Raw genomic sequence first — 15,106 nt, 5'->3', positions numbered from 1 at the left:
CTTTGAACATATCCTAAGTTTGCAATTAACCTGTATGAGTCTTAAGTTGATTTAGGAGCATTTGAATTAAAGCTTTAGGGATGTTGTTTTTTGACAGGAACTTTCTGCTTGTAGCTAAGCCTTAAAGAGTTTTGCAATAATAACCATCTGAAGTATAATTTTAGAATATTGCTTGTAGTAAGGACCTTTTGAAACTATAGCTTTAGAATATATAAAAAGGAAACATGCTTATCTCACACCTTAACAAAATGGTGAAAAGCAGCTTGAGAAAGGAAGATGGGCATCAACTCAAGGATTAATAGTTTTGACCAAGGGAAGCTGGACATCACTGTTATGAAATTTATAGTCCTTGCAATCAAAAGGTGGACCCACACCTGGAGATTGGACCTCACTAGATGGAATACTCCTTCCTTCTTTCAGAAACCAGACCACCACCACCTGGGATACTCCTTTTGGGATGTACATCCTGAGAAAAACTAAATCACAACAGTGTATAGAATTGTGACGTAAAAATTTGGAATAGAAACTACTGATGAGTAAAAACTGGGAATAGAGACTGCAGAGAAAGCTTATGAGCACCCCTATAAATACCTGTAAGCCTCTACTATTGGTGTGCAGTTGGAGGGAAAACTTCCCCCACTGTACCCAGCGCTGTGTTGCTCATAGTTTACTATATTAATTAATAAATTGATTGCTGCTTGAATATTGGCCTAGTCAAGGTTCTCATTTATACCAGGAGTAAGGCAACCCATGCTGTTCATGGCTCCTGTCCTGCTGTGGGCTCTCAGCCTCTCCCTGCTGCCTCCTGCCACCCCCTCTGCAGCTGGGACCCCACAGGGACAACTCCGGTGGCACGGAGAGCAAAAGGCACCATGTGGAGGCAGCTGACTGCACAGCCATGTGCTGATAGGGAAAGGCGTGCTGAGTGCCTCCACACTGTCAGGGCTCTGCTGGCAAACCACACAGGAAGGCAAGCCTTGGGTTTCGGGGTAGCCCCGGCTGGCTGCCTTGAGGCGGGATAGCGCAGTCCTGCTCGGCACAGCCTGCCCGGCTCCCAGCAGCTCCCAGCCGCTACCTTAGCAAGCTCAGCTCTTAAGAGATTTCAGCTCTTAGTGATTATCAGCTCATTAGGTGGTTTCAGCTCTTTAGCTTGCTAAGTGCCTCTGGCAGACGCAGGGAGAGGGAGGAGAAGCGCTGTCTGAGGTTCCACAGAGGTGTCCTCTATTGGTCTTCTGCAAAGGTCTCAGGGACAGCATCTTCTAACAAACTGGGCAAAAGTATCTCTTCATATACGGTACAGGGGTTTTAGGGAGTGTCCAAAGGAAAGTGACCTTACAGAGAGATAAGCAAGGGTCCAAAGGCACTGAGAGGGGCTTCTAAGATCCAGTCATCATGACTAGGCATTTCCTATCTTAGGCTGCTGAACGCCAGGGTAGCCTTGCAGGCCCTGTGCCTGCTACAACACACAGCAATGCTTTCCAAACCCAGAGGAACACCAAAGGAGAGCTGTCCAGTGTCAGCTTAGTGCCCAACTGAGACACCTCCTTGTGAGCCCCACACAGCCCCAGCCTGGCTTTATCCACACTGGATCCCTTTACAAGAGGCAAGGATCTGACTTCCAGAACACCCAACTAAGACCTGTGGAGGGGGGGACACAGCCTCAGCACTGCTGGGGGTGCCCAGCAGCCTTCCACCCTGCAGAGCAGAGCTCCTCGCTCCTGAAGGACTCAGCCTTCCACCCTGCAGAGCAGAGCTCCTCGCTCCTGAAGGACTCAGCCTTCCACCCTGCAGAGCAGAGCTCCTCGCTCCTGAAGGACTCAGCCTTCCACCCTGCAGAGCAGAGCTCCTCGCTCCTGAAGGACTCAGCCTTCCACCCTGCAGAGCAGAGCTCCTTGCTCCAGGCCCTGAAGGACTCTGCCCTGCTTTTGACTTCAAAAACATCTCCTGAAGGATTTCCAGGTGGAGGTGACAGCAGGCACATCTCAGTAACCATCACCTTTTGCTTCTCACACTTGAATCATCTAGAAGGGTGGCAGGTTCATTACAGTAAAACAACTGTACAGCTCTCTGCGAGTTCCTGCTGAGACAGTTCTTGTGGTGGTGCACAGCTCAGGATGCCCAGCAAGTCACAACAACTCCTTTCCTCTCCAGGCTACTCAAGGGCACCTGGAGAACTCATCTTCTGCACAAATTATCCCCACCTCTGACTGTACACGCCACTGCAATGTGAACAGTTAGTTTGCTTTGATTTTTAAGCCGGCAAAGTAGGCTCTGCAAACATGTTTTAGCAGAGCCACATCGTCTCAAGATACCTTCTGTTCCCCATGGATACTTTGCAATTCAGCTTAATTATTACTACAACTTCACATGATAGGATTTCATTTTATTTTATTTGCACAAGCAGTGCCCTAAGAAGGGGACTCTCTCTCTCTCTCTCTCTCTGCCACCAAAGCTCTGTTGTGGAGAAGAGAAGAATCTGCTCTTCCTGGCAAAGTAGGATAGTAGAAGTGCTTGTGTGCACTTCTGTCTGGCACTGGTCAGTACAAAGGTACTTTTCCAAAGATGTTGGAAGCTTGCCACATACACAAAACACAAGGTGTCAGCTATGAGTATGAGGAAAGAAAGGACAAAAAAAAAAAAAAATCCCCCAAACCTAAAAAAATACAAATAAAACAAATTAAACAAATAGCTGTCATCCTGAAACCCCGAACCTGACACAGGTGAGACTTAAACAGCTGCCACCCTGAAACCCAGAACCTGACACAGCTGTAGTGTACAGCACTGGCTAGCATGTTAAGCCCACACAGAAAGTCCTCTGAGGATAAATTAATCCTGTGCAGAGAAAAAGTGAGGGACATGATATCATACAAAAGTATGAGTATGTTTCTTCCAGGAAATGCACACAGCTTCCCCAAAGTCGTGTCATCAGCTGTACCAATGCCCATCCTCTGCACATTTGTTTCATTGGCTCTTGAAACCTCTCACATTTCCCTAACAGCCTGAGGCAAGGAACTCTGCAGCTGCACACAGGGCACAGACAACCCCGCCTCTCTCTGCTTTTCCAGGCTCTGTCCCACTTGTTCCAGCTGCTCCTTGCACAGCACCTTTTGCACACTGCAGATGCTCTTGGTGAGGCCCCCAGCACCATCAGCAGGGCGTGACCGTCCCTCGGGGCAGGCACGCCGGCCACCCCCGCTGAACACGCTCTCGCCACATGGTCCAGCAGCAACACAACAATGGGGCTGATTTGTTCTTGTGAAACTTCCTTCCTTCATTTCCCCTCCTGACCACTTCTGAGCCCTGATCTCTACACAATCTGCAGTGACTTCAGGTTATTTTGCAAGCTGCCCCTGGTGCAGGTCAGGAATAAATGCACCTGGAAGAGCATTATCTTCCCCCTGCTAGCAGAAGCTTCCTTTGCCCCTGTGCTGCCCAGCCACCCAGGATCACCAGAGCCCTCTGCAGATGCTCAGGGCTTCCCCCGCTTCCAGCAGCCCCTCTGGTGACAAAGACAGCCATGCTCAGAACTCAGCCCTTCCTCCTCCTCGCTGCAGATCCCTTATCAGTATTCACCAGTGGGGATCCCAGAAAATCCCTGAGGGCCTTCTGTGATGTTGTGAAACTTGACCTCTTGTTTTCCTACCTGCTAGGCAGCCACCAATCCAGGACAGGAAGCCTCTCATCCCACGACAGCTTAGGGTGGCTTTTTCTGAGGCACCTGGTGAGCAATCTCACCAAAACCTTGAAAATTCAAGGCTTCCCTCTCGGCATGTTCACAACCTTTTGAAAATGACAGAAGAGGAAATACGTAGATAGATTTGAAATGTGATCCTTCAACAAACACATGATGAGACTTCTTCATTTGTTCTTACATATTCTGCAAGTGTCATTTTAATTACATTTACTGGTCTGAAGCAATGGATCCTACCACAATCCCTCAAATATAACCATGGTAAGTAACACTGTTAATTTAATTTAAATCCCCTGGGGATTACAGGATATGCAGGAATCACATCCACCTGGTCTATCATGCTTCTCCTGGTCCTGCCATTCATACATCAGCATAATTCAGCTGCAGTTTTCTTCTCTCTGACAGATGTACAAAAGCTTTTTACTTTGGCAAGTTGTTCCTCAATCTTTTTTTTTTTAGATAACGTGATAAGTATTTCATATTTAAACTCAGAGCATTTACATTTCTTTCCAGATTTCCTTCATTTATGCATACCCATCTGCACCCACAATTATGCTGTGCCTGCCCACAAAGTAGGAAAGCTTTGTTCCCAACTTTTCCTGATGTATTCTTGAATGTTTTTATGCTGCCCTATATGAAGATTTTATACTTAACTACACCTTCCTGTTCTTTTTTTGATGCATTCTAAATGTTAACCCTTTCCTCCACCTAGCAGCCACTGTAAAGCATCTCTGAAAAGAGCAGTGGCTGGTACCAGAGGGTGAATGAGTTCCCATGTCTGTGGAAAGGAAGAAAGACATGTAAATGTATGGCTTGAATTCTTCTGTTCAAAATAGCATGCTCAAGGAAACCTAAGATGAGAAAAAATGTGGATTCAAAAAGTAACCTCAAAACTGTATCTGCTCTTAAAATCCCCTATTCCTGTCCTGAGGAAAAAAAAAATATTTATCAAGACCCTTAACAGTAATAAAAAAAACTATGCTCATGTCATTTTGCAGATGAAGAAGCTACACTTACCACATGCTGGATACCCCAGATGAAAGGTGATAAAACACTTTCCAAGCTAAAAGTCTGTCCCTCTGGAGTCAAGTTTAACCCAGCCTGTTAATTCAACTGTGTCTATCATGATTTTGTAAACATACAAGCAGGGAAGGTTTGCTTCTAGCAATTCTTGGTTTCTTTCCAAAATATCACTGTGCTGTGAAAATAAAACATCTGTTGAGCCATACATTTAGGCTTTCCAATGCCACTAAACAGAACAAAACAAAGGGAAGAAGGAGAAAATTTTACATAGAGATTTGAAGGAAAAAAAAAAGCATTTTACATGAGAAACATGGTTAAGTTTCAGCTAACACATTGAGGAGCTATACAGGTCACTTGTAATGAAATAAATCATTCAATTAGCCCTGCCTGCATTAAAAACCTCTGCATGTGCCAGCGAAAATATGCTGCTGTCACAGCTGAAAAAAAAATCTTTTCAAGACAACAGGAGAGGCAGATTCTGGGGGGGGGGCACAGGGGTAAATTTAAGCATGTGTTTCATTTCAGTTTTACATGTCAACAAACACTGGGATTTAATATAAGTCAGAAGCCTTTACTTCTGACTGTGTCAGCCTTTATTCTTACTCTTTCCTACATGCCATGTTGGTTTTGGAGGGTGGCTGTGCCTAGCACTCTGCCTCCCCTTCAGCCCTCATTAAAAGGCAGCAGCTTTTTTATATATAATAATTATATACTAAGTATTTTATATGGATCTTGTACCTTAACCATGGTATACATATATTCAAGTTTTACCATGAAAGTATTCCAAACAATAACAACAATAATATTTACAAGTTAAAACTGCTTTCTGAGCCACAGGACACCACATAAATTCAGGATATCAGATTTATCAGCACCTCATCTAATTAAAGGTTTATTTTTTAGTCCTGCTATAGAGGGTGCTTTTAGTGGCTGATAATATGGATTCCAGTTATGAAGTATACTGAGCCAAATAAAGAGTGAATGTAGTGGACCATGCTTAGCATCCTCTTTGCTGGGTTACTCCCCCAGAGGCACAGCATGTTTATGAACTCCATAACAGGACCAAGCCCTCAGCTGGTGGGACCAGCACGTGTCCCTTAAAAAAAACCCCTTCCTACCCCACAGACAGACAGACAGACACTGCTGAATATTCCTTGTTAACAGCAATGGACAGGGAAGAGACCCCATCTACATCGGGTATCTCCATGCCCCAGGCCAGCTCTGCCCTCCTGCAGCATGCTCCCACCTGGATGCAGTTGCCAGGAGCCACCATGGCAGCTCAGCACAGAAGCCATTTCCTGATGGGCACATGCCCATGGGGATCTCACTCAGCAAGATACCTGGAAACCCCTCTTAGCAACAAACTTTCCCATTTCTAAAACTGAAAATTTCGCCTTCCCTTGGCGAAAAGTACGTGCATGAACAGCACCAACTCCTGAAAATGCTGCTCTTTCTTCCACACCCAGAGCCCCAGTGTCAGGGCTTTACAAGTGAGGATTTCATCATTAGTCAGCTTTATCACAGCCATTCCCACGCTGAAGCCTGCAAAAATCCCCCTACCCTGCCCAGCTTTAAAGACCAGGATGCAATTGCTCATTTGTGGCTATTTACTTTACATGGAACATTACACCTTGAAACCCTTCCCCCCCAAGCACGTGTTCCTCTATGACGTTCATCCTTCAGAATGAACAGGGGATGCTTCTGTATTTGAAATTAACAGTGTGCAGCAGGTCAACACTAACCTAACACCTCTGCAAATATTGCTGCGTGCCAAGACATGAAACTGGTGTTCCGTGGCCCCAGGACAATAAATTCCCTGTGTGCCAGCTGCAGACACTACCCCTCAGGACAACACATCAGACACCAGCCCTTCGCAGGTGGGGACAACATCTTTATAACTCAAGGACAACACAGTAACTCTTTAGGACTTGCTCAAAAAGACTAATTCAATTAAACTTCAGACCCAGTCTCTCACTAAGTGAAATAAACTTGCTCAAGTGTGGACCTACCAATGCTGTTTTCCAGTCCAATAGCACTACCAAGGTTTATTTTTCTCTACATAATGAGTTCATCCCTGTTGGGGAAGGCATGGCTGCCACTCAACAGACAGCAGTGTTCTACCACACTAACTTCACTGGAAGAAAGAAGCAAAGTGTCAGTTCTCACCACTGACTTCAGAAAGCCATAGTCAAACTACTCTATGTTAAGCAAAACACTTCCTGTGTTACATTTAAAATAAACTGGTTTTCACTAAGAAATCTATTTTATACTGCAAAGACACCTACAGCTGTGAAGACTGTTTATTGAAAATTGTCAGGTGATGAAAAAAAGGACCTGAGAGACAGGCAACTACAGGCAATTAAAAGAGCACTAGAAAGGACACCCACTAAAACCCAGTAAAGAAAATAACTACCAGAGAAATGGTAAAAACAACCATGTAACAAGAAGTTCAATTATCTATCCAGCAAAAATCAAAGCAGTTTCTTTCCATGCGAGGAACTTGAGGCATGGAGGACAAATGGAAACTTCAAAATTAGAGTTAATTATTCTGTCTCTGATAAGAAGGGAGGCAGAGAAAAATCCCCATGTTTTTCTACAAATCAAAATCACTTGGTTTTACTCTACATAACCACAGCAATTGGAAAGATTAATTGATACCACTTCTACCTCATATCACCATTTCCACTGGTTAAAGTGAGACAAACAACCAGAGGAAAGCCAGGTGTAACTCAGCTCAAGTTGTTGAGAAGCCCAGGTCCAAGCTCAGTCCAAGGCTGCAGCAGAGCAGCCAAGGCAGCAGACACACAGGAATCAGTGTACCCCATGATCCTGGGGTGATTTGTTGTTGAAGCAGCAGCCAGGTTCTCAAAAGTCAGAGTACCTGCAGTAGCAGATGTCAAGTATCTTCTGCCAAAGCACATCAAGTCACCTCCTCACACAGGGAGCTCTTGGCAGGGCTGAACTTCAGTAGTAGCAGCAAGTGCTGCTCTGTTTTTTAAACACATTTGTCTGGGAACACTCTTCCCCTGTATCAGCATTTCAAATATATCTACTGTCATTAAGCCCACAAAAAAATGTCCAGAGAAGCAGCCTTGCCTAAATATAATTCTATTTTATAAATCATAGGCAATACAATGCATAGCACAATGCACTAGGTACCTAAACATATTTAAAGACATTTAAAGAGTTTAAGACACTCCTCCACCCTCAAAGTTTCATGTACCTATTTAGAAGAACAGGAAACATTAATGCAACCTTCCTGAGAAAGCCTGAATTTGAAACCTCTTTGCTATTTTCTTCCCTCAGCATCCTCCCAGATGCTTAGGAAAGAAAAGCAGGTTCAGCAGTACCTCCTGCCCAAACCCAAGACTATGGCCCCCACTTAAGGATCCAGCATGGAGAACACTTTGCAGAACAAAGAGGTGCCTCTCTGATGTGCCATCCCCACTCTTTGGGAGGATGGAGGACTGGCAAAGCCTAGCACCCCCTCCAGCTGTAAGCACCCAAAAAAGAGCATGCCACCCATCTGGCAGCTCCATGGTGCACATACATCACAGCCAAAGAATTTCCCTTCTTCTTTCCCCCTTACACACCCTGACAGCATCCCAGTGATAGATCAGTGTTGCTATGGGCATGGCATGAATTGGTCTGAAACACAAGAAGTCTACACAGTTGATGTAGGAGGAAAACACCATGCCTGAAACACATGTAAAGCTTACTGGCATTCTGAGAGGCCAGGAAGGCAATAAAGGCCACTGTAATGTCTTTTATCACCTCCTCCCAGTGTTTTTAGCCTGCTTCCTTCACCACCAGAAAACCAGGTGTGAAGCCTGGAAAGCACTACCCAGCTCCTGCTCCCGAACGCATCACTCACTTCCTACAGTCAGAACCAAGTCTGGCAGCAGAGCTTGCAGATGACAAGTGGATGGATCCATCATGGATCTGAATCACACCCCCACTCCTGGAAGCAGGCAGCTTTCTGCCCTCTGGTATTTAAGACATTTTATGTATGTGGGACTTTGAGAGATCTAGACGGATAATGCCAACAAAAACAGAAGTTACTCCCTAAAGCAGTAAAGGAGGCACCAGACTTTTTAATCTCCTCCATTCAATATTGGCTCTCATACTGCCTTTAGTACAACACGTTTCTGCAGTTTCAGAAATAGGCTGTACGACTTAAAAAAAGCTCTCTGAGCCTCCCAGAGCAATGAAAGGTCCTTATCTTCTCCTACAACCAGGCAGCCCTTTGCTGGAAGGATGGATGTGATATGCATGGAAGGATGACACATGGAGGAATGGGAGGAGGATGTTACTGCCAAGGGCTGGACTCCTGCCCACAAGCACACACAGTTCCTTCTGGCCACCCAGTGCCACCTGGCCACAGAGACACCAGACTTCCTCCTTCGTAACGGGAACTCTCCCCAGACACAGAAGTGAGGCATCTGTCATGCCTGGAATGGATGCCCCCCAGTGCAGACCAGGAGGCTGCAGAAATCCAGCAGAGATTTTCCATGAGCTGGTGGTGGCTGGCAGCTGCAGGACACCCTGGGGGGACAACAGCTCTTTAGAGCAAGAGCTGTTGGGTGTTTCCAACAGCAGTGATCTCACTCAGTGCCACACCATCCCACAATGTTCCGGACTGGGAGAGGATCTGATGCCACCTCTAGCACAAGGCCATTTCTCCTTGCTGCTGAACATCCAATCCGAGCTCAAACTGGAAAAGTACTGGGCTTAAAGTTCACTGAACATTAAACAATTTGATCTGGCTCAACCAAGTTTCAGGTTAAAAGTTACTCATTAATTTTATTTAAACAAATCTGCATACCTGCCAAGAGACAAGTTTTTAGGCACTTCAGATGGGAAACTCTAACGGGAGCTGATCTCAGGTGACCCTTCATCTTCCCTTTCCTTCCTTTTCCTGCCAAAAGGATCCTTAACAGCAATGTACCTCACTCTCCTCTCCAAAAACTCCCCTTCAGGTTAACAGGATGGGAACTTGGCTGCTACCATACTGTGTTTAAAGCTTGCACAAGTATCTGAAGGTAAAAAAGTCCTCAGATACCTCCTGACAAGAGGCACACAATTTTTTACTCTCCTCATGCTGCCATGCTGTATTCCCTGAGGCTAAACTGGAAAAGAATCCTCAAGCCCTGAGTATGTTGGTTAGAATAACTCCCCATTTAAGAAGAACCACAGCACTTTAATAGTAAAGCAAAGAAAAACAGCAGAGCAGCCTAGCAAAGTTGTCATAAACTATTTTAGGATTTTTAATTTGCATTTTACTGGTCTTTTTTGTAGGGGTGTTTTTTTGGTTTTTTTTTTGTTTGTTTGTTTGGTTTTTTTTTTTTTTTTTTGGGGGGGGGACTTTTTTCTAATTACTTTTGAAGAATCTGGCCAATTCAGCTAAAGTGGTTCTGTGCCACTGAAACATGTACTCTCTTTTGGATTTGTAATGAATATATGTACTTACATATTTACATACATAGCCTCCGCTATTTTTGAGTTAAGAAATTATGCATACATAATACAGTGACATTTCAGAAATAAAAGCTTTTTCATAAGCTGTCCAACACACATACAGGCCAGAGTTGTGTGTTGTCAAGGGAAATTACTTTCACATGGCATTAGCTCTGAATTTTTCATCCTCACTCCAAAGTAACAAATATAGAAATCATTGACTTAAATGCATCAGCCTGATAAATATTTTCTGAAGTCTGTTAGAACAGCAATTTAAGGGTATTTTCCCCAAAGTACAAGGCTAAAAATTGTAAGCCAGCCCTAGTTCATAGGCTCTTTATCTTGTCTGGATCTCTGTACAGCATTATCTGCAGGCATCTCAAACAGGGGAAGCACCAGTGCTTGCACCATGCCATTTTTGGGAGGTCTTTAAGTTGACTGAACATCAGAGCTCTTTCAGAGATCTCGGTAGATTATGGCCCAAAGAGGTGAAAAATCATTTGCGTGAGAGCGGGGGAGCAGAGCAGAAATTCCCCACACACTCATCTGGAGGCACCGGCTCCCCCCAGAGCCTTGGACCACCAGTGGCCAGGGCGCTGCTGCTGCTGCCAGGGCAGGTGAAATCCCCGGGCTCTGCTCTGCCCGGCCCCACCGAACAGCGGCCCCGGGTGCCGCTCCCCGGTGCTGAGCGCCCATCGCCAAGCACGGCGGTTCGTGAAGAGCTGCATTCAGAGTCCAGGGATGCACAGCGCTGCGTGGAGCAGGGAAGGGAGGCTGGAGGTGCTAGCCACGAGAAACTGGGTGCTTTCCTACTGTCTGCATATCCAGGACTCTCCTCTTCCTCCTGGGAGATCTTCCCCTAAGGCCTCTTGCATCTCTTCCAGCATCCATACAGCACAAGGGGATGCCCTAATTTCTGTGGCCTTTCCCCACAGTGCAGCCAGAAGCTGCCTTCCTGCCTCGGTGAGATCCTACCACCAGCTCTCTTTCCACTCTCCACTAACGTTCCTTCTTGGAAGTCCTTCCCACTTCTTCAGTTTTGGTCAGCTTCTCCCCCCACCTCTCCCAGATCCACTGCATGCAAGCCTGTTCTGGGCTCATAGCCTCTGCTCACCAATGCATTTCAGAGCTTGTGCACAAGTCCCAGAAAATGTTTCAAGTGCAAAGCACTTGAGATGAGATGAGAGTTACTTGCCACAGCACGGACCTCAGAGAGAGGACAAGCCAGGAGTACACAGAAACAGAGTGAGCACCAGTGTGGAGAGAGGTCACAAAGCCACATACACCAACACCCAGCTCCTGACAGAGCTGCCCAAAACTGTTAGCACTGGTGGGACTCCTCTAGAGCACACATGAAACTGCAGTCAAACCAAGCAGATGGGTTCACACTGCACTTCAGCACAAGAGGAATTAACTGTGCTGTTAATCTTACACAATACCATTCCATGTGCATCATCCCATTATCCTGAAGGGAAACTATTTCAGTACGTGGCCGAAGGTTTTGTTGCTGGTGTCCACATGGGGACACCCACCTTGGAAAGCCACTCCTAAAGCTGGACACAACACACCAAAGCACATCTCATCCTCTCCTCTGCCCATCCATGTCCAACCCTCAACAAACCCTCTGCTCCAACAGGCAGGCTCTGCCCCTTTCTAAAGCAGGAGGGGGTCAGAGGCTCCCACACAGCCACAGGGAACACTGGGGCATGAAGGGGGGGTATGTGCCTATTTCTGGTTTTACTTCCCTATTTCAAAGGAAAGTCCCTTTTCCACTTCACTGCTGAGAAGAGGCTGGACAGAGATACAGATATTACAGACCAAATATATCACTTTGCTGGTTTTCAAATATCCATCTCCTGCTGCAGCCTTGCCATCTTGCAAGCCAGGCCTAACCAGGCCTTTCTAGTCTGAAACCAGACTTAGTAACAGAGGGCTGGGTTTGACTGTTTGACAAAGAAGACTTTGAGCATTTCAAAAGGGGCTCAAGATTTAGTTCTGGCACAAACAGAAGGTGACTCTTCAGTGCTGCTAATGCTCATTAAGAGAAGGAATATCCCCACACAAGAAGTGTATCTGATCTTGAAAAGTCAGCTTGGCCTTGGGTTTCAGCTATCCCAAAGGCAGGCACCCAATCAAGGCCAGCAGTCCCAGTCCCTGCTCTCTATTTGTGCCTTACACACACACGTGGATGTGCCCTGTGCTGCCATGGGCTCAGAGAGAATTGCTCCCATGTCCACATGATCCAGCCACCTCACCACACCTGGCAGCACACTCCAAGTCATATCTTTGTCCAGCAAGCAGACTTCCAATGAAGAGGAACAAGGAAGGAAACCAGAACTAAAGAACTCTTTGTTTCTGTACAATAACCAAAACAATAAGTTCTGCAGTGGAGGATTGCCTGACCTGCTTCTTTAATCCTTTATTTTCCACCCAAATCCCACCTAACCAGAAATCAAGCTGTCTCCAGCTCAGTTTTCTTCTTTTCCCATGAAAAGAAAAGCTGGAGAGATAGATACCCAAGGCAAAGGGCTATGCTTTTTCTTTTCTACTCACCTACCTCCAGCAGAGCATTCCCACTCCTGCCAATGCTCCCCAGGCTCCACACTGCTCTGTCTTGACCTCTGTGCAGATTTTGGCTGCTCTCTGCCCTCTTTGGGATTAGAAGTCCAGCAGGCCCTAGGCAAGCAGGCTGCTGGAACTCCACCACCCTTGCCCAAGTGTTACTGTTTGCAATGCTAAAGGTAACACAACACTGGGAGAGAGGAGTGTTGCTCAGCCAGAAAGTAAGAAAGGGTGGTGCATTTTCCATATTGAAGATCAGGTTTTAAGTGAAGGAGAGAGCATTAGCATGTTTCCAGAAGAGGAGGTAAGGAGCAACAGCTGGCACTCTTGATGCCAGCAAGTTAAATATTTAGAGAAGCAGCTATATAATGAGGTCCTCCCAAACCTTCTTCACACATGAAAAGAGCCATAAACCCAATACTTACATTTGAAGTTACTTCTAAAAGTGGTCCTAGCAAGTTAGCTTTTCCATGCACAAGAGAAAAAGGGAGCAACAGCATCAGCAACGGTCACTGCACTGGCTCACATGATGCTCATCATCCTCGAGGCCAACAGCCAAAGGACTGCAGTGCTGTGATAAGGGGCAGGCCAGTGGGGAAGAGTGATAGGAGAATTGGCACCACCAACAGCAGCACTTCAGGCATGACCAGCAGAGGTCAGCTGCATAAGTAGGCAGCTAATGACTCTAACCTAGAGCCAAAGGCAATGTCCCCAAAGGGCTTCTAGGGAAAGCTTTACCAGAATGAGCCCTAGTACTCATCTCATTCATTTTATGCAAGTCAGAATCAACTCTGGATATCAGACTCTTATCTCTGGCACACAACCAATACATGGCCAATAAATGTCTTATTTTGCTTTAAAAGAGAAATAAAGGATAGTTTCTAAGGGAGTATCAGGGAACTCTCCCTCCCTCCCTGTTTTCTTTACTGTCCTTCCAGATAGTAACACGAGACAGCCCCAGTGCAGAAAGCCATGCCTCAATGTATGTGGCCTTGTCACACTGACAGCAGCTCTGCTCTTGCTGCAGAGATGTGGAAGTGATAAAAGGGGCAGGGAAAAAAAAGATTAAGAGCAATGGTCATCACCTTCATCTCCAGGTTCCTTTGCTATCCACAGAGGTTCCTGTCAATCCCTTCCAGGCAGCAGCAGATTGCCAGGTAAGAGCTGTAGGAGATTCCACCACAGGCATCACATCTGGGCTCTCCATGCAATTCTTCATGCTCCCATGTCCCTTTTAATTGAGTTCTCTACCCTAGGAAAGAAATTAGGATGAAGATGTTAGACAGCCACCTCAGACTGATCAGAAACCACTGAACAGGAGACTACAACCACCAGCCAAGCCCACACAGCAAATCAGCAGCACAGAAACACCCTGAGCATGCAGATAGTGCTGTGTCCACACCATGTGTCCTGGATAAGGCCAACAGTCAAAGTGCTGACACCTTAAAACATTACCTGAGTAAAACACCACACAGAGCCTTGTTCTGAAGGCAAAATCTTCTGGTGAACACATGGTGGCTGCAGAACTCACCAAAGTCTAATGCCAGGAGCCAGGGTGAGCTGGTAATGCTGACAACAGGGTATAAGAACTCACCCTTAATGCTGGAGCTACAGGTCTCTAAGGAGATCTTAGGAATGCAGCCTGTACAAAAACATGTGCAAAGCCCTTCAAGGATCCCTTTCCCACTGAACCATCCATAGCAAAACCTACTGCCTACTCTGACACAACAGAGCAGGGATGTACTGCAATTACCTGGTGACCCCTGCTGAAAACACCAAAGAGCCTTAACAGACTTTATATTCCTAACCTCTCCCCTACTTCTGAAAGAACCTCTGTGTAACTGCAGCACATGTCCTAAAATCCTCTTAACTAAGATATTAATCACAAGACTGTTTAGCAAGCAAGAGCACACAGTCCACTTGATGAAACACTGCCTCCCATAATCATCCTGCCCTGGGCATGTTTCCAGCCTATGTGCATGGCCTGGCATATGCTCCACCTCAAGTCCAGCAGCTCAGCTTTCTGCTCTCAGTAGGGACCCCAAGCACTCACAGCTCAGTAAGGGGTCCCAATATGTCCATATCCCAAACTGCTGCCAGCTGGAACCATCCAAGGGACCAAGGGACCCTAATCCACAGCAGCAAACCACAGCATGGGAAGCAAAGCAGTGGGAAAAAAAGTAAGCTTAGGCTTTACACATCTTGTGTGATGAAAAAAAGGAGGAAGGAAGGGGAGAAGAGGTAAAACGCAAAAAAGGAGGAATATATTAAAAATAGGGGTGCTGCCCATGCAAAGAGACACTGGCACATAATGCCCCACCTCAAGCACTGAAGTCCCACCAGCACAGGCTGGTGAAGTTTCCTGCCAGATGA

At 46.0% G+C, this 15,106-nt stretch overlaps 1 protein-coding gene across 10 annotated transcripts in view; it reads right to left on the bottom strand.

Moving 5' to 3' along the window:
• The window catches only part of ST6GAL1 (ST6 beta-galactoside alpha-2,6-sialyltransferase 1), a 45,103-nt gene that overhangs the window by 16,903 nt on the left and 13,094 nt on the right, over nucleotides 1-15,106 (bottom strand). For 3 of the 10 annotated variants that reach the window (XM_050977902.1, XM_050977911.1, XM_050977905.1), the window contains exons 2-3: nucleotides 13,819-13,985; nucleotides 3,644-3,780 (exon numbers count right to left, since the gene is read on the bottom strand). The gene's annotated coding sequence lies outside the window, so the exon portion shown is untranslated. Of the gene's footprint in view, nucleotides 1-3,643; nucleotides 3,781-4,708; nucleotides 4,890-13,158; nucleotides 13,293-13,818; nucleotides 13,986-15,106 lie in introns of those variants that run through there. The other 7 variants (XM_050977906.1, XM_050977904.1, XM_050977903.1 and 4 more) reach the window with 6 other exon arrangements.

This window comes from Serinus canaria, chromosome 9 (assembly GCF_022539315.1).
Source record: "Serinus canaria isolate serCan28SL12 chromosome 9, serCan2020, whole genome shotgun sequence".
Lineage (NCBI taxonomy): Eukaryota > Metazoa > Chordata > Aves > Passeriformes > Fringillidae > Serinus > Serinus canaria.
Note: the sequence above shows the minus strand (reverse complement) of the source record. Positions and strands in the feature narration are given on the sequence as shown.